This window comes from Pistacia vera, unplaced genomic scaffold, assembly GCF_008641045.1.
Source record: "Pistacia vera cultivar Batoury unplaced genomic scaffold, PisVer_v2 Contig21, whole genome shotgun sequence".
In the NCBI taxonomy this organism is placed as follows: Eukaryota; Viridiplantae; Streptophyta; class Magnoliopsida; order Sapindales; family Anacardiaceae; genus Pistacia; species Pistacia vera.
In genome coordinates this window covers 1,178,842-1,196,037 of record NW_022196013.1, presented here as the reverse complement: position 1 = coordinate 1,196,037, position 17,196 = coordinate 1,178,842, and the positions used below count along the sequence as shown (strand labels likewise).

Genomic DNA, 17,196 nt, shown 5'->3' with positions numbered 1-17,196 from the left:
TTGGGAGTGTTTGGCAAATTTGGGGGTGTTTGGGTTGTAGCCCAAGCCCATTCCATATGGGAATAGGGCAACTAAAATAAGACTATAAAAGGAAAAGGTTTTAGTTGGAAAATGTGTGTGTGTTATTTTATTCATTCTTCAATTTTGAAAAGAGAAAAAAAAACCTCCAGCCAAAACTCTCCCATGCCACTTTTACTGTTCCATTGAAAAACAAACACTTTTGTTTTCTTCTTGATTTCTTAAGGCCAAGGAGGATCTAGCAAATCCCTCCTTGGTTCTTGTTGATTGTCTTCGTGTGGACCTCTACGGTTCGATCCTACACTTGGATCGGTAGCAAACACGTTCAGAGACAATATTGGTGGAGCCTCCAAACGTGGGTATGGTTTCTTAAACCTTGAACTGATTTTTGCAGATTTGATTATTTTAATGTAAACTGTGATTTTTGTACCTGGATCTTGGTTCTAAAGAACGATCCATAGAGTTTATGTTTTTGTTTTTCGCTGCGTAACTGGGTCGTTTACTAACAGGACTTAGGGGAAGCAACCTACATCCTTGGAATAAAGATCTTTCGTGATAGATCGCATAGGTTGCTTGGCCTAAGTCAGAATGCATATATTGACAAAGTACTGAAAAGATTTGGTATGGAAGAATCCAAGAAGGGATTTCTCCCAATGTCACATGGTGTTTATATCTCTAAGGAATAGTGTCCTAGAACACAAGATGAGAGAGATAAGATGAAAAGGATCCCATATGCATCAACAATTGGATCCATCATGTATGCCATACTATATACTTGGATTGATGTCTCATGTGCTTTGAGTACTTGTAGTAGATATCAATCAGATCCAGGTGAGCGTCATTGGATGGCAGTCAAGAATATTCTTAAGTACCTGAAGAGGACTAAGGATATGTTCTTGGTTTATGGAGGGGAAGATGAGCTCACTGTAAGAGGATACAGTGATGCTAGTTTCCAAACGGACAAAGATGATTATCGATCGCAATTAGGGTTTGTATTTTGTCTCAATGGGGGTGCAATGAGCTAGAAGAGCTCCAAGCAAAGCACTGTAGCGAACTCTACAATGGAGGCTGAGTATATTGCATTAGCAGATGTAGCCAAGGAGGCAGTCTGGATTAAGAAGTTCGTTACTGAACTTGGTATGGTTCCCACGATTGTTGATCCTATAGACATCTATTGTGACAACAATGGAGCAATTGCTCAAGCCAGGGAACCACGGTCTCATCAGAAGTCTAGACACATACTCAGATGATTCCATCTCATCAAAGAGATAATTGAGAGGAAAGATGTGCAGATCAATAAAGTGCATACTGACGACAATCTCGCAGATCCATTGATAAAGCCTCTGTCATAGTAGAAGCATGAAAGACACTTGAGATCATTTGGTATTAAATACATGAATGATTGGCTGTAGTGAAAATGGGAGATTCTTAGAGTAGATGCTGTAGAGCCAATCAATTATTGTAGAATTGACTCTTTGTAATAATGTTCATTGATCGATAAAAGGCATTTTATACTATGAGCACATATGGTATTGATATATCATTGGATGTATTGACATATGTCCTTAGAATGGTAGAACCGTGACGAGGGTTTCAAGTGCTTCAAATTTTGATAGTGAGAACCCTATGAGCACATATGTTGGCCATTCTAGAAACGTCCGTAGCCCCAGTATTGTTATGAAGGAAGGGCACAGACAATATAGTAAGGCTATCATAGTATTGGACGACCCTGTCGAAAGGCAGTGACTGATCTCACTTGTCAAGGTTGTTTGGTGACAACCTGGTGCAACACATGGGTGCTTGCTGTAGGCAAGTTCACTAAACTGACCCACCAGAGGATTCCATATGGATGGTAACCCCAGTGTCTATGGAACAAATCCTCTAACAAATGGTGGTGCATGTGATCTTTAGACTTGAGATCACCGGAGCACCTTGTACACCAATTTGTGTAGTTTGACACTAGCCTAACGCTGTTCAATTCAGAGCTATCAATACGGTGGTGATTAGCTATATCAAGAAGTGTATCAAGAGTATGGTGGATAGACAGAGGATTCATCACTCTCACGGCGCAATTCAGGAAATGGCAATGACATTAAAACTATGACCACAGTGGGATTGAGTTGTTGCTCTATCCAGTTTATTATATTGGCCATTGGTCTAGTATCTGAATACATAATATCGAGAGTAACCAAAGGTTGACACTATTTCTATGCCTCAGTCTTGTTGAGATAGCGGATGATGAAAGGATCGAATTGTACGGTAACCATATCGTTGACAGGTAGCTACTTCACTGAATCTGAATCTGAATCTATCGGGTGGCCATGATGCCTTGCTAAGGGCCAATCTTGGTCTGTGTGTGGTGAGATGATTAATTGGTGTTAATCGCTATACTACACACTGCCGGTATGATGAGGAGCCTATGGGTCACACACATAGAAGATAATTTAAGAGCCAATGAAGGGCGTTTTCGTCTTTTTAGGCGAAAGGGAATTTTTGTAATTTCATAGTGCAATTAAATTTGCTGAGGTCGTAGCCTTTATTTAATTTGATATTAAAATTAAATAAGTGAGATTACGTTTAAATATGTGTTTGCATATATTTAAATAAATTATCATTATTGTTAAATGTTAATATATATTATAAATATATATTAATTGAGATAATGATAAATTAAAATTAAAATATCTAAATGGGAATTTTTGGATACAAGGGGGGTTTGGGTTGAAGCCCAAGCCTATTACACAAGGGAATAGGGCAATTACACTTGCACTATATAAGTGTAAGTTTTTTTTGTGAATTAGATGGAGAGATATTCATTCACTCATTTGATTCATTGAAAAAAAGAAAAACACTCCAGCCCCTTGAAACACTCTCCACGCCAGATTGTATTTTTTTGCTTGAATCAAATTGCTTTGATTTTTCTTCTTGGTTCTTAAAGGCTAAAGAGGATCTAGCAAATCCCTCTTTAGTTCCTTGAGGTTATCTTCGTGTGGACTACACTGGTTCGATCCTACACTTGAGTCGGTAGCGAAATATGCTTAGAGACAAGTTGGAGGAGCCTCCAAACGTGCATATGATTTCTTAAACTCTAAACTGATTTTCTGCATATTCTTATTTTATATATAAACAGTAAATTTGTGCCCTGATCTTGGTTTTATAGAACGATCCATGTTGTAAATATTTTTTGTTTTCCGTTGCGTAACTGGATCGTTTCCTAACAACCCGATTGTTCTTGCAGATACGAACCTCCATCAATAGTGAGGTACTTGGTTTAATTAATCATTGTGAATATGTGAAAGAGTTGATGGACTATCTAGATTTTTTGTATTTTGGGAAAGAGAATGTTTCTCGTATTTTTTATGTATGCAAAGCCTTTTATCAAGCTGAGAAACAAGATAGGTCTCTTATGGCCTATTTTATGGACTTTGAAAGGATATATGAAGAACTCAACGTCCTTTTACTGGTGAGTGCTGATGTGAAAGTTCAACAAGCTCAACTAGAGAAAATGGCGGTTATGAGTTTTCTAGCTGGACTCCTTTCTGAGTTTGAATCTGCTAAATCTCAGGTTCTCTCCAGTTCTGAGATTACCTCCCTCCAAGACGTATTTACTAGGGTATTTCGTACAGAACGCACTCCATCTGTTTAGTCGAGTAGTGCTCTTGTAAGTCAGAATAATGACACCGGGCATTCATATAACAAGAGCAATAATAGAGGAGGGAGTTCAAATAATCATGATAATCAGAGTCAGCAGTCAGGAGGGATTGTGTGCTACCACTGTCATGAACCCGGTCATACAAAGTGCACGTATAGAAAGTTACAAAATAAAGACCAGAAAACTCAGTCAGCTCATGTTGCCGCTACTTCTAAGAAGACGATTATGATTTCAGCTAATAAGTTTGCCAAGTTTTCTCAGTGTCAAGAATCATTGAAGTCCTCATCTACTTCCATCATTGCTCTCGCCAAGTCAGGTAAACCAAGTACATGTCTTATTTCCTCATCCTCTAAATGGGTCATTAATTCTGGTGCCACAGATCATATGACAGGTAATCCTAGTCTCTTTTCAACATATTAGTCACATAATTCCTCATCTAATGTTACTTTAGCTGATGGGTCAACTTCTTATGTTCTTGGGTCTAGGTCTATTAACCCTACTCCGTTAATTTCCCTATCCTCTATATTAAGTCTACCACAGTTCACTTTTAATTTAATTTCTATGAGTAAACTCACTCATGCTCTTAAATGTTGCATCTCATTTTTCCCTGATCATTGCTTGTTTTAGGATCTTATGATGAGGTAGATTATTGGTAAAGGACATGAATCTGGAGGGCTCTACATCCTTGACACAAGGTGCCCAGAACCATTGCATGTTCTAGTATTTCAACCCCTTTTGAGGCGCATTGTCAGTTAGGACATCCTTCTTTACCATTGTTAAAGAAACCATGTCTTCAGTTCAATAATTTATCTTCGTTAGATTGTGAGTCATGTCAATTTGCCAAACACCACCATCTTCCTTCAAGTCCAAGAGTCAATAAACGGGTTAGTGTCCCTTTTGAATTAGTTTATTCAGATGTTTGGGGCCCGTGTTCTATTATGTCTAAACTTGGATTTAAATATTTTTTACCTTTGTTGATGATAACTCTCGTGTAACTTGGCTTTATTTAATGAAAAATCGTTCTGAGTTGTTTTCTCATTTTTGTGCCTTTTATGCTAAAGTTAAAACTCAATTTAATACTTCTGTCCAGACATTAAGAAACGAAAATGCCAAAGAATATTTTTTGAGTTCTTTTCAGTCTTATATGAGCCAACATGACATTCTTCATCAATCCTCTTGTGTTGACACACCGTCCCAAAGTGGAGTAGCTAAGAGGAAAAATAGGCATCTTCTTGAAACCGCTCAAGCCCTGTTATTTCAAATGCAAGTTCCTAAACAGTTTTGGGCCGATGCAGTTTCCATGGCCTGTTTTCTAATTCACCACATGCCTTCATCTATTATGAATGGTTCCACTCCTTATAGTGTCATCTTCCCATCTAAGCCTTTGTTTCCTATTGCACCAAAGATATTTGGTAGTACTTGTTTTGTTTGTGATGTTTGACCCCAAGTAACCAAGTTAGATCCTAAATCTCTTACATGTGTTTTTCTAGGTTACTCTCGCCTTTAGAAGGGATATCGATGCTATTGTCCTAGTCTTCATAGATAGCTGGTGTCACTTGATGTTACTTTCTTAGAAAACACCCTTTTTTTCCTACTTCATCAACCTATACAAGTTAGGAGGAGGAGGATGACTTACTAATCTACATTGCCACATCCCTATTGGCTACTCCTACACCTACACCTGAGGCTTCCCCGCCTATTGTTCCTTCTCCAGCACCACCTTCTATCCGTCCCTTACCTCTAATTCGCATTATCTATTCTCGTCAACAAGAACCTCTTGTACTAGTCCCTTTGTCGTTAGATCCAGTCTCTAGTGATCCTAATACCTGTGTTCCTCATCAGAAAGACCCTCAAAATTCATGTCCTGCCTAAGACTCTTCGTCGTTGGATCCAACCTTAAGTGATCTTGATCTTCCTATTGCTCTTCAGAAAGGTAAACGTCAATGTACTTATCCTATCTCTTCATTTGTTTCTTATGATCACCTATCATCTTCTTTTTGTTCTTTTGTCGCATCACTAGACTCTGTCTCCTTTCCTGTAACTGTTCATGAAGCTTTATCTCATCCTGGCTGGCGTGATGCTATGATAGAAAAGATTAATGCTTTAGATGTTAATGGTACTTAGACCTTGGTTGACTTACCTACTGGAAAGAGACATATTGGATGCAAATGGGTGTTTGCTGTTAAAGTAAATCCTGATGGGTCAGTGGTTAGGCTTAAAGCTCGTCTTGTAGCTAAAGGCCATGCTCAAACTTATGGAGTGGATTATTCTGACACTTTTTCCCATGTGGCTAAATTGACTTCTGTTCACTTATTTATCTCTATGGCGGCTACTCATTCTTGGCCATTACATTAGTTGGACATAAAAAATGCCTTTTTACATGGTGACCTTCAGGAAGAAGTCTATATGGAGCAACCACCTGGGTTTGTTGCTCATGAGGATTATGGGAAAGTTTGTCATCTTCGTAAATCATTGTATGGTTTGAAACAGAGTCCATGTGCTTGGTTTGGAAAGTCCAGTCAGGTAGTTGAAAAGTTTAGAATGACAAAGAGCAAGTCTGATCACTCAGTCTTTTACAAACAATCGGCAGTTGGCATGATTCTTCTTGTCATATTTGTTGGTGACATTATCATCACTGGGAGTGACACTACAGGGATTTCATTACTTAAGTCCTTTCTTCATATTCATTTTCATACAAAAGATTTAGGAGTGTTGAAGTATTTCTTGGGGTTTGAGGTAACAAGGAGCAAGAAAGGCATCTTCCTCTCTCAAAGGAAATATGTACTTGACTTATTAACTGAGACAAGAAAATTGGGAGCTAAGCCATGCAATACGCCAATGTTTCCTAATTCAAAACTTACCAAAGATGGTGAACTGTTTGAAGATCCTGAGAGTTATAGAAGACTGGTTGGAAAGTTGAACTATCTAATAGTCACTCGTCCTGTATTGCGTACTCTGTCAGTGTAGTAAGTCAATTCATGTCTTCTCCAACGGTTGACCATTGGGCAGCGTTAGAAAAAATTCTGTGTTATCTGAAAGGAGCTCCAGGACTTGGTATTTTGTACGGAAATCATGGACATAATAATATTGAGTGCTTCTCTAATGCAGATTGGGCGGGTTCCAAGATAGATATGAGATCCGCTACGGGCTACTGTGTTTTTGTTGGTGGAAATTTGGTCTCATGGAAAAGTAAGAAGCAAACTGTTGTGTCTCAATCTAGTGCAGAATCGGAATATAGGGCTATGGCCCAGTCTATGTGTGAAGTAATATGGATATATCAGTTTTTGACTGAAGTTGGTCTTATGGCCTCTTTGCCAGCGAAATTATGGTGTGATAACCAAGCCGCTCTTCATAGTACTTCTAATCCCATATTTCATGAACGAACTAAGCACATTGAAATTGACTGTCATTTCATTCGTGAGAAAATACAGCAAGGTTTAATCTCTACAAGATATGTGAAGACTAGAGAGCAACTAGGAGATGTTTTCAGTAAAGCTTTGAATGGGGTTCGGATTGATTATATTTGTAACAAGCTAGGCATGATTAGCATCTATGCTCCATCTTGAGGGGGAGTGTTGTAGATAATCATGCAAAATCTTATAGATATTGCATGATTGAATGTATAAATCTATAATAGGATATTGGGATTGTAATCAATATATATTAAGAACAAATTTGTAAAATAGGAAGTTAGATTATTAATTTCCCAGATTAGATTATTTGTTTCCTAGATTAGTTCTTTATTTTCCTATATATTGATGTATAATTTATCAATACGGATATAATAAAATTATAATCAATTCTCTGTTTTTAACACCAACCTTAGCTATCTAAGGACATGTTATTACAAAATTCTGTGCAATGTAAATTAATCCAATCAAAGGATTAAGAATACGTTACCAACATTTGAAGGCTCTTTCAATATCTCTGATTTGATCTTGCTCCCGATTCAAAGTAGAATCACACTCACGTCGTCCACACGAAGATAATCCGTAGAACCCACTGTTGTTTTGCTAGAACAACGAGAAGGCTTCAAGAATCAAAAGAAGAGAAAAATAATTTTTCTCTTCACTAATATCAAAAACGTGAGAGAACAAAAGAGGGTGGCTAAGGTTTTTTCATTTATTCAATGAATGAATAAAATTGTTGTGTTATGTTTTAATTAAGTTTCACTTATATAGTGTCACTTAATTAAAACCCTAATCCCAATAGGAATAGCCATGGATTCTCAAGTTAATCAATCCTTGCAACCAAACACACCCTTTATGGTATTTTAATTTTAATTAATTATTATTATAATTAAAATCAATTAATTTATATAATAATATATTAACATTTAATTATTAATAATAATCCATTTAAATACATGCGCACATATATTTAAATATAATCTCACTAATCTTAATTTTAGTATTAAAATTAAATACAGGCAACAACCTCAACAAATTTAATTGCACTATGAGATTACCAAAATACCCTTTCATCCTAAAAGACTAAAATACCCCTTTCACAAAAACGATTCTTAAATTATCCTCTAAGTGTGTGACCCGTAGGCTCCTTATCATATCGGCAGTGGGTAGTATCACGATTAACACCAATTAATTGTCTCACTACTCACTGACCAAGATTGACCCCTGTTGCATTGATTTTACAACATGCAATGTGTAGCAAGTGCACTAGTCGCAAAAAGTAATAAAATGATGAATAAAGTGTCGTTCCCATGAGGATTGCATGTTAAGTACTAATATTCCTAGTTTTGTAACTAGTTGAAGAAAAATAAAGATTGTTGGATTTGCGGGAGACAAAAACAGAGATTAACACAAAATTAAAAACGTAAATTTAAATTCTAACAAATTAAGAAAATATCAACTAATTACGAAAATATCAATTCAAGACAAAGAGGTTAGGGCTTGACTTCACTAAGTTACTCTGATTCAAACAACGGTTGATATTGCTTTTAAACTCACATGCAAGGATTGTAAATCGAATTCCCTAAGTTGTAAAACATACCTTCTCAAGCTACATTTTCCTACTTATCCCTATTAAGCTTCCGCACCCAACAAAATGAAGATTAATAGTTCAACGTCTTTTTAGCTAAGTGGAACCCTAAAGTGATTTCATAGATCTCCGAACCCATCTCTAGCGTTCATTAAACTATGGTATTTACTCTAAGAGGCTAACACATGAATCACTTCTAAGTCTCATCATGCTCAACATTCAATTGAAAAAAAAGAAAAGTAACATTCAATTTCGTTAAGAACAAGAACAAATACAAAATCCAATGCAATAGAATATAAAAACATCTTTAATAGATTAAACCATTGTAATCAAAGTTAGGTCAAAAACCTAGCCAAAAGTGGGTTAGTTCATATTTAAACTAAAGAAATTCAGACAATAAACTGTAAGAAAAGAAATCAACATGATAAAACAGTAGAAAGAGAATGAAATCTTCCCTAAATGAAGACTCAAAATGCTCCATCCTCCAATTTCTTCCTCTTCTTCTCCCAAAATCCAAACTCTTTCAAAAATGAGCCAAGGCTCTCTTAAATAGTCAGCCAAAACCCTAGGATTCTAATCCAATACATTTAAAATGCAACATTTTAATAACAGAAGAAATGTAGTTTTTGCCGTGGCGAAGAGTAAACTTTGCCGTGGCATCGAATTGAAATCTTGCTAAACCATCTGACCCGAGGCTAGCTCGCCACAGCAGAGAATCATCTTTGTCGTGACGAACTTTGTTCATTTATTCTGAAATTACAAAATTGCCCTCCGCTTGCTTCTTTGCTTGAATCTTTGATCTTTGTGATCCCTGATAGGAACAAGCTTCATAGTGCTTCCACTCCGCATCAGAATTTTCCCGATTCCTAAATTTCTCTTGATTCCAGGTCCAGAAACTCAATTTCGCTCGGTTTTGCTCCAATTGCATGTTTCGGCCTGAAACATAAAATATATGAATTTAAGTTGCAATTCAGGCACAAAACGGCTTAAGAAGTATCCAAAATCCTATAGAAAAACAGTATAATCCTAGGATTATCAAATACCCCCAAACTTAAGATGTGCTTGTCCTCGAGCATAAGGCACAAAATTAGACTAAAGAAAAACAACAGAAAAACTAAAAATTAAAACTGAAAATCAAACACAAAAGATATGCCTAGAATTGATTGCAAATGTAAGTCTCAAAAGTTGTTGAAACATTATTACAAGAAAATGCTTAACACTCCAAGAAGTTATAAATTGATTAACTATCTTTCTTTATCGGTCCCCTAAGTAGATAATGCTCACTTCAATCCACTTTCTGACTTCCCAAATTATTTTATGCAGAAATGTAAAGTTTATCAAATAATGGTAGACTCCATAAGCCTAAGTATCGAACTACTTTCCACTAATGTGGACTAGACATCACTAAAGATCAAAAGGTCTTTGCAAGCTTGTACTGTTAGGCTCGGGTAGTGGGCTCCAAGGAAAAGGATATTATAAACAAAGTTAGAGAACTCGGTTTTCCTCATGCAAACACTAAGAGCTACATCAATCTCCGCTTTCTTTCTGTATCACCAATCAAGGTGTCAACCATTTTATAACCCTCAAACATATGCATTTCTTATTTTTAATTTTGAATTGAACTAAAAATTTCTATATATATATATATATATATATATTTTCCTAACACATTTTGGACCCTTGAGTTTATGTGTTTTGATAGATTTCGCTGATGGAGAAGACGATGAAGGGATGTCCAGAATTGAGCTCACTTTAATCTTCACGGATTAATCAGGGGAGTATCTCACACCTTATGATCGTTTTCCTTCACTCAAATGTGCATAATTGATTGACATTGAGGACAATGCCATTTTCTGTTTGGGGGTAGAGAAAAATGTAGAAATTTTTGCATGTTTTAATTAACTTTTATCTTTGTGTGTTTTATTGTTTTTTTGGGTTGTGTGTTGTATTTGCTGCCTAGATGAATTGCATAAGTCCATGATGAGATTTTGATTGTTGGGATTTTATTTATAGAAAATGCAAAGCATTGCTTCAAGTTTAGGTTGGTTGACTTGATTTAGCTTGAGGTTCGTTGAGTGGTTCAACCACCATTTTCATTCTTTCGGCATGCTTAGAAATATTTTATGTGGTTAGGTGAAGTCTTGATAATGTTGGTGGACTCTAGAACCTAGTTGAGAAGTGCATGAGGCGAAACTCTAGGATTAAACATTGTTGAGAAAATGATTTAGGCATTTTTCGGAACGTTTGAGCCTTTCTAGCCAACCCATGAATGAATCTTTCCCTAGTCACCTATTTGAGGCCTATGAGATTATCATTGCCTCATTTTTCTTGCAAAATGGGAAAGAGTGCATATTTAGATGGGATATTAAGAGTTTAGCCACACAAACCCTCCCATTCTCTACACCCACACGCCATTTCCACTATCAATTTCTCTCATCTTTTCATCAAATTCCCAAGGGAGATTCAAGGGCTTTTGGTTGGATTTTGATAGAGATTTGATCCTAAGCATCAAAAGGTAAGAATTCTTGCTCTAGATATGAGATTAATTTGTGCAAGTTTTGAATTCTTCTTATTAAGTTTATGCTTAGGGTTTGAGAGAAAGAACAAGTCTACTAAAGATAGAGGGATTCTTATGGACTTACTCAAGAAAAAGGTAAGTAAATCCAACTCAAGCTAAGATTTAAGTAATCAAATGATTTGATATGCATGTATATGCTTATGAGTTTGAGAATGCTTATTGAGAATGATTCTATTATTAAGTTTATGGCTTTTGATGAGTAGATTTAAGCCATGAGAAGTGGAGTTGGTATGATGGTGACCAAGTGAAGTTTGGTTGAAGTTAGAAAGAATTTGAGTAGAATATTGAAGTGTATTTTCCTGGCCCGGATTTGTGATGAATCAAGGGAGTTTTACTCCAATAATGGATGGTTTAAGAAAGAAGAAGAATTCTAGTTAAAGTAGAATTTAAGTATGCATACATGTTGTTTGATAAAATGCCTAAGAGAAACATATGCATGAGTAGAGAAAACTTAGTCTTGTGCAATATTGCATATTTGCATCACATGCTTGCACTTAAGAAAGAATTATGAGCATGAGCCATCCACATGCATATATTTGCATATGCATAAGAATTTAAAGAAAGAATAAAGAACTTTAAGAATTAAAGAAAGAAAAGTGCTAAAGAAGAGAAAAGAATAGATTGTTGCGATGGGGAACCCGTGGGTGACAAGAAGAAGAAACTCCCACATATACGCCACCTTAATTAAGTGGCCTAAAAAGAAGAAAGAATTTGTACGGCCCGTAAGAGTGTATGTGGATGAGGGCTGTACCAAGAAGAATTTCCTACGTGCACGCCACCTTAATTGAGTGGCCTAAGAAGAAGAAAGAATTTGTAAAGTTCGCAAGAGTGCATGTAGATAAGGACTGTACTCACTCATACGGCCAGAGTTCCGAATCCATGCATCAACCGAGTCTGATCAGCAAAGAATAAGAAAAGAAAGAAAAAGAATAAGAAAGAATAAGAAAGAATGAGAAAGAATGAGAAAGCTTGAGCAAGCAAGAAAAGAAAAGCAAGAAAAGAAACAGAATAAGAAATAGAAATAGAAACAAGGAAAGAAAATGCATGTCTATGCATTACTACATATGCATTTCATTCATGCATGTTACCATGATTTTCATCATGGTTAGTGAGAATAAGAAAGAAAGAAAGAACAGAGAGAATTAGAAAGAAAGGAAAGAACAATGGGAACTAGAAACAGAGAAAGAACAAAGAAAGAATGAAGAAGAAAAGAATAGAGTAAGGAAAGAACTAAAGTATAAGTCGTAGGGATAAAGGAGTAGAGGATTTACTTACTGAGCATTTTTGTGCTCACCCTGTTATTTCTCCATGTTTTGCAGGAAATAGGTGAGAAGCAGTCGGATAGACGTCGACAAGCGGAGAGAAATGGCAATATTGTCCACCATTGTAAAATTTTTTGTATATGTGATTTTGCTATGTACAGAATTATATGTTAAGTAAAAGAAAAATTTGGGCCCATCTACTTTTCAGTTAATAAATATGTATGTTTTCATAGTATATTTTCTAAGTATACTAGTAGACAAGAAGCTATTACAGCTTTGACAGGCATTTTCTCTCAAAAGTACTCTCTACACTCTACCACCAAAATCAGCAATTCCACTGCCTACTCCAACACTACTACACCAGTCTTACTACTTCAAATCAATTCCTCACTTCACCTTAAAATTTCCACTTGCAACAATCACACCCCAACAATCACCAAACTTCCTTATCACTCACAAACTTCACAAACATACACCCAAACTTCCTCAAGCACTCACAAACTTCACAAGCACACACCCAAACTTCCTCAAGCACACACAATTCAAACTCCACAATTCGCAACAATTCACACTTAAGTAAGTTAATCAATTCTCAAACCTAAAGCATTTAAATAACTGAAATTAATTGAATACAAAACTAGAAAACACAAATTCATACCTCCCCCACCACGAATTCACCTTGAATTTCGCCAATTTCCGCTCAAATTGCAAGATTCCCAATTTTTTGGAAACCTAGGGTTTCGTCAATCTCTTCAATAATCAGCAAATTTCCTGAAAAAGGAAAGGTGATTGGATGTTTATGGGAGTTCTAGAGTGGAATAGGGTGCGAAATTGACAGGGAAAGCTTAGGAATTGAAAGTGGAAATCTTTTGTTCTTGGAAACTTTTTGGAACTCTCGCGAAAAATGAAGAAGTAATGCAAGTTTATATAGAAAATGGTTTTCACTGTGGTGAAGAATAAACTTAGCTGCGACGAAGTTCTTGAATTACTTGTGCAAACTGCTCGATGTCGCAGCAAAGTATAAAATCACTCCTAATGCAAAATCACTAGCATTACACATCAATTCAAATGGGAGTTCCCAATTGGGAACTATGATAATGGGTGCAGACACTAATAATTTCTTAAGAGTTTGAAAAGCATGCATGCATTCATCATTGAAATCAAAAGAGGCATCTTTAATCAACAAAGTGCAAAGAGGTTTAGAGATTTTGGAAAAATCCTTTATAAATCTTCTATAGAACCCCGCATGCCCCAGGAAACTCTGGACTGCCTTGACGTTTGCAGGTGGTGGCAACTTCTCAATCACTTTCATTTTGGCTTGATCCACTTCAATGCCATCCTTTGAAATTCGATGATAGAGTGCTATTCCTTCTTGAACCATGAAGTGACACTTCTCCCAGTTGAGCACTAGATTTGTATCTTGACATCGCTGGAAAACAAGGGAAAGGTTAGACTGGCAATTATCAAAAGAAGAACTGAAAATAGAGAAGTCATCCATGAAGACTTCTATGAACCGCTCCACCATGTCACCAAAAATCGACATCATGCATCGCTGGAATGTGGCCAGTGCATTGTACAGCCCAAAAGGCATCCTTCTGTAAGCAAAGGTACCATAAGGACAAGTGAATGTCTCTTCTCTTGATCTTCAGGAGCAATGGAAATCTGATTATAGCTTGAAAAGCCATCCAAGAAACAATAATAAGCATAGCCCGCAAGTCTTTTCAACATTTGATCAATGAAAAGAAGTGGAAAATGATCCTTTCTTGTTGCTTCATTCAGCTTTCTGTAGTCGATGCACACCCTCCAACCCATGACTGTCCTAGTCATTATCAATTCATTGCTTTCGTTCTTTATTACCATGATACCTCCTTTCTTTGGAACCACTTGCATTGGGCTCACCCAAGGACTATCTGAAATAGGGTAGATGATGCCTGCATCTAAGAGTTTCACCATTTCCTCTCTCACCACTTCCTTCATAGAAGGATTCAATCTCCATTGCGGTTGCACCCTAGGCTTGACATCTTCTTCCATGAGTATCTTGTGCATACAAAGAGACAGAGAAATGCCTTTAATGTCGGAAATGGTCCATCCAATGGCTGATTTATGCTCTTGTAAAACTCGAACCAATCTCTCTTCCTCTATTTTACTCAACTTTGCATTGATGATCACCGAAAAGCTTTCTGATTCACCAAGATACACATATTTAAGGTGAGATGGTAAAGGCTTCAGTTCAAGCTTTAGAGGTTCTTCACTTTTTCCCTTTTCCTTCTCTTTTTCTATGTCAAAATCTTCAAATTCTGGATGTTGGTTTGTGTCTATCGGTTGAAGTGCTTCCAACAACCTATCACACTTATTCTTCTTCAGCTCTTCCACATCGATTGTTTTGGATTGGGCAATGCAAGCTTCTAGAGGTAGATGAGAGGTGTTCTCTTTGATGGTATTTGCTACAAGTCTATCCACCAAATCCACACTAAAACATGAATCTGAGTTTGATTCTGATGGAAATTTCATGGCCTCGAATACATTAAATGTCACCGTTTCATCTTGGACCCTTAAGATCAACTTCCCTTCTTGTACATCTATTAAGGCTCTCCTGGTAGCAATAAATGGTCGTCCCAAGATGAGAGGAATTTCCTTGTCTTCTTCCATATCCAACACAACAAAGTCTATCGAAAAAATGACTTTGTCCACCTTAACTAGTACATCTTCAACAATACCCTTCGGATGCTTAATGGATCGATCTGCAAGCACAAAGATACAGTTGTAGGCTTTACTTCACCAATCTGTAATCTCTTGAAAACAGAAAAAGGCATTAGATTTATACTCGCACCCAGATCACACAAAACTTTATGAAATGCAATATTTCCTATAACACAAGGGATAGTAAAACTCCTTGGATCTTTGAGTTTTGGAGGTAGCTTCTTCTGTAGAATGGCGCTGCACTCCTCTATAAGCATCACTGTTTCCTTTTCTTCCAACTTTCTCTTGTTTGCTAGAATTTCCTTGAGGAACTTAGCATAGCTCATATCAACTGCAAGGCATCTGCAAAAGGAATGTTAATATGTAGTTTTTTAAATACCTCAAGGAATTTCGTGAACTACTTATCCAGATTTTTCTTTCTAAGCCTCTGAGGAAAAGGCACATGAGGGGTATAGTGTGCCAACTCTGGCGGTATCTCAGGAAATGGCAATTTTTCCTTCTTCTGTTTTGGCATCTCTTCCCTATTTGGTTCTTCTTCTCTGAGTTTCTTTGACTCTTCCTCAACAATGATTTCTTCTTTGACTTCTTCATTGGATTCTTCCCTTTCTTTTGGTAGGTTCTCTTCTTTCCCTTTTTGTTCAACCTCTTCTGAGATTGCTCCACTCCTTAAAGTTATTGCATTTGCTTGTTCACGTGGATTTGTCACTGTGTTACTTGGTAGGGAACCTTGAGGTTGCTTATTCAACTTTTCAGTTATTTGACCCGTTTGTACTTCTAAGTTTCGAATCGACGCTCCTTGGTTTATGAAATTTGCCCTCATCTCACTCATAAAACTGGTAGTCTCTTGCATGAACTTTCCGAACATATCCTCCAATTTCGAAACTCTTTGATCCCCTGGTTGTTTATTCACCCCCATTTGATTGTTTAGCACTGTTCTTTGATTCCATTGATTATTCTGATTGCCCCAAGACAAGTTTGGATGATTTTTCCAACTAGGATTGTACGTGTTGGAGAAAGGATTGTTCTGTTGTCTCTGATTCCTAGCCAAATAATTAACTTGTTTCGATGATGGGATGTTGAAGAAAATTATTCCCCACTTGGTATTCAATGCTTGCATGGTTACCTGCACAAAAATCACATGTTACTTGAGGTGTTTGAATTGAATTTACTTGCATACCTCTTAATTGATTCTAAAGTGCTGTCAGTTAGGCTGAAATGGCTATGTAAGCATCAACTTCATGAATACCCATAGACTTCTTCAGATGAATTCTTTCATTGGGTCTCTGGTAGTTGTTACTTGCCAGGACTTCAAGTAACTCATACGCTTCTTCAGGTGTCTTGTTTTGCAAAGCTCCTCCAGATTCTACATCCACCATTGTTTGCACATTTGTTAGCAACCCATTATAGAAAGTTTGGACTTGCATCCAAACAAGCAAACCATGGTGTGGACACTTTCTCAACAGTTCCTTATATCTCTCCCATGCCTCATAAAGTGACTCGTTCTCTTCCTGTAGAAATAATGTGATATCATTTCTTATCTTTGCAAATTTCGCTGGAGGGAAGTATTTAGTCAAGAACTTTTGTGCCAATTCATTCCAGGTTGTGATTGTTCCTATTGGTAGTGCCATTAACCATCCCTTTGCTTTATCCCTCAATGAAAAGGGGAATAATCTTAACTTGATGGCGTCATCTGACACTACATTTGCCTTGAATGTGTCGCAAATCTCTAAGAAGTTTGCAATATGTTAATTTGGATCTTCCTTTGTATCTCCCCTAAATTGTACTGACTGTTGGATCATTTTGATGATTGCCGGCTTTATTTCAAAATTGTTGGCTTGCACTGGTAGTCTAGTGATACTTGGACCACTACCATCAATGGTAGGTACTGAGAATTTCCTCAAAGTTCTGGTTTCAGCCATCTCAATGACTATTGCCTCTCGTTCTCTTTTCTCTCTAATAAGTCTTCTTGCGGTTCTTTCAATCTTTGG

The 17,196-nt window shown here is 36.8% G+C and overlaps 1 non-coding gene across 1 annotated transcript; it reads left to right on the top strand.

Moving 5' to 3' along the window:
- Nucleotides 1–16,642: 16,642 nt before the first annotated feature.
- On the top strand, nt 16,643–16,749 carry LOC116129273. The gene has a single exon (XR_004127881.1). It is a non-coding gene; the product is annotated as a small nucleolar RNA R71 (small nucleolar RNA).
- Nucleotides 16,750–17,196: the final 447 nt, after the last annotated feature.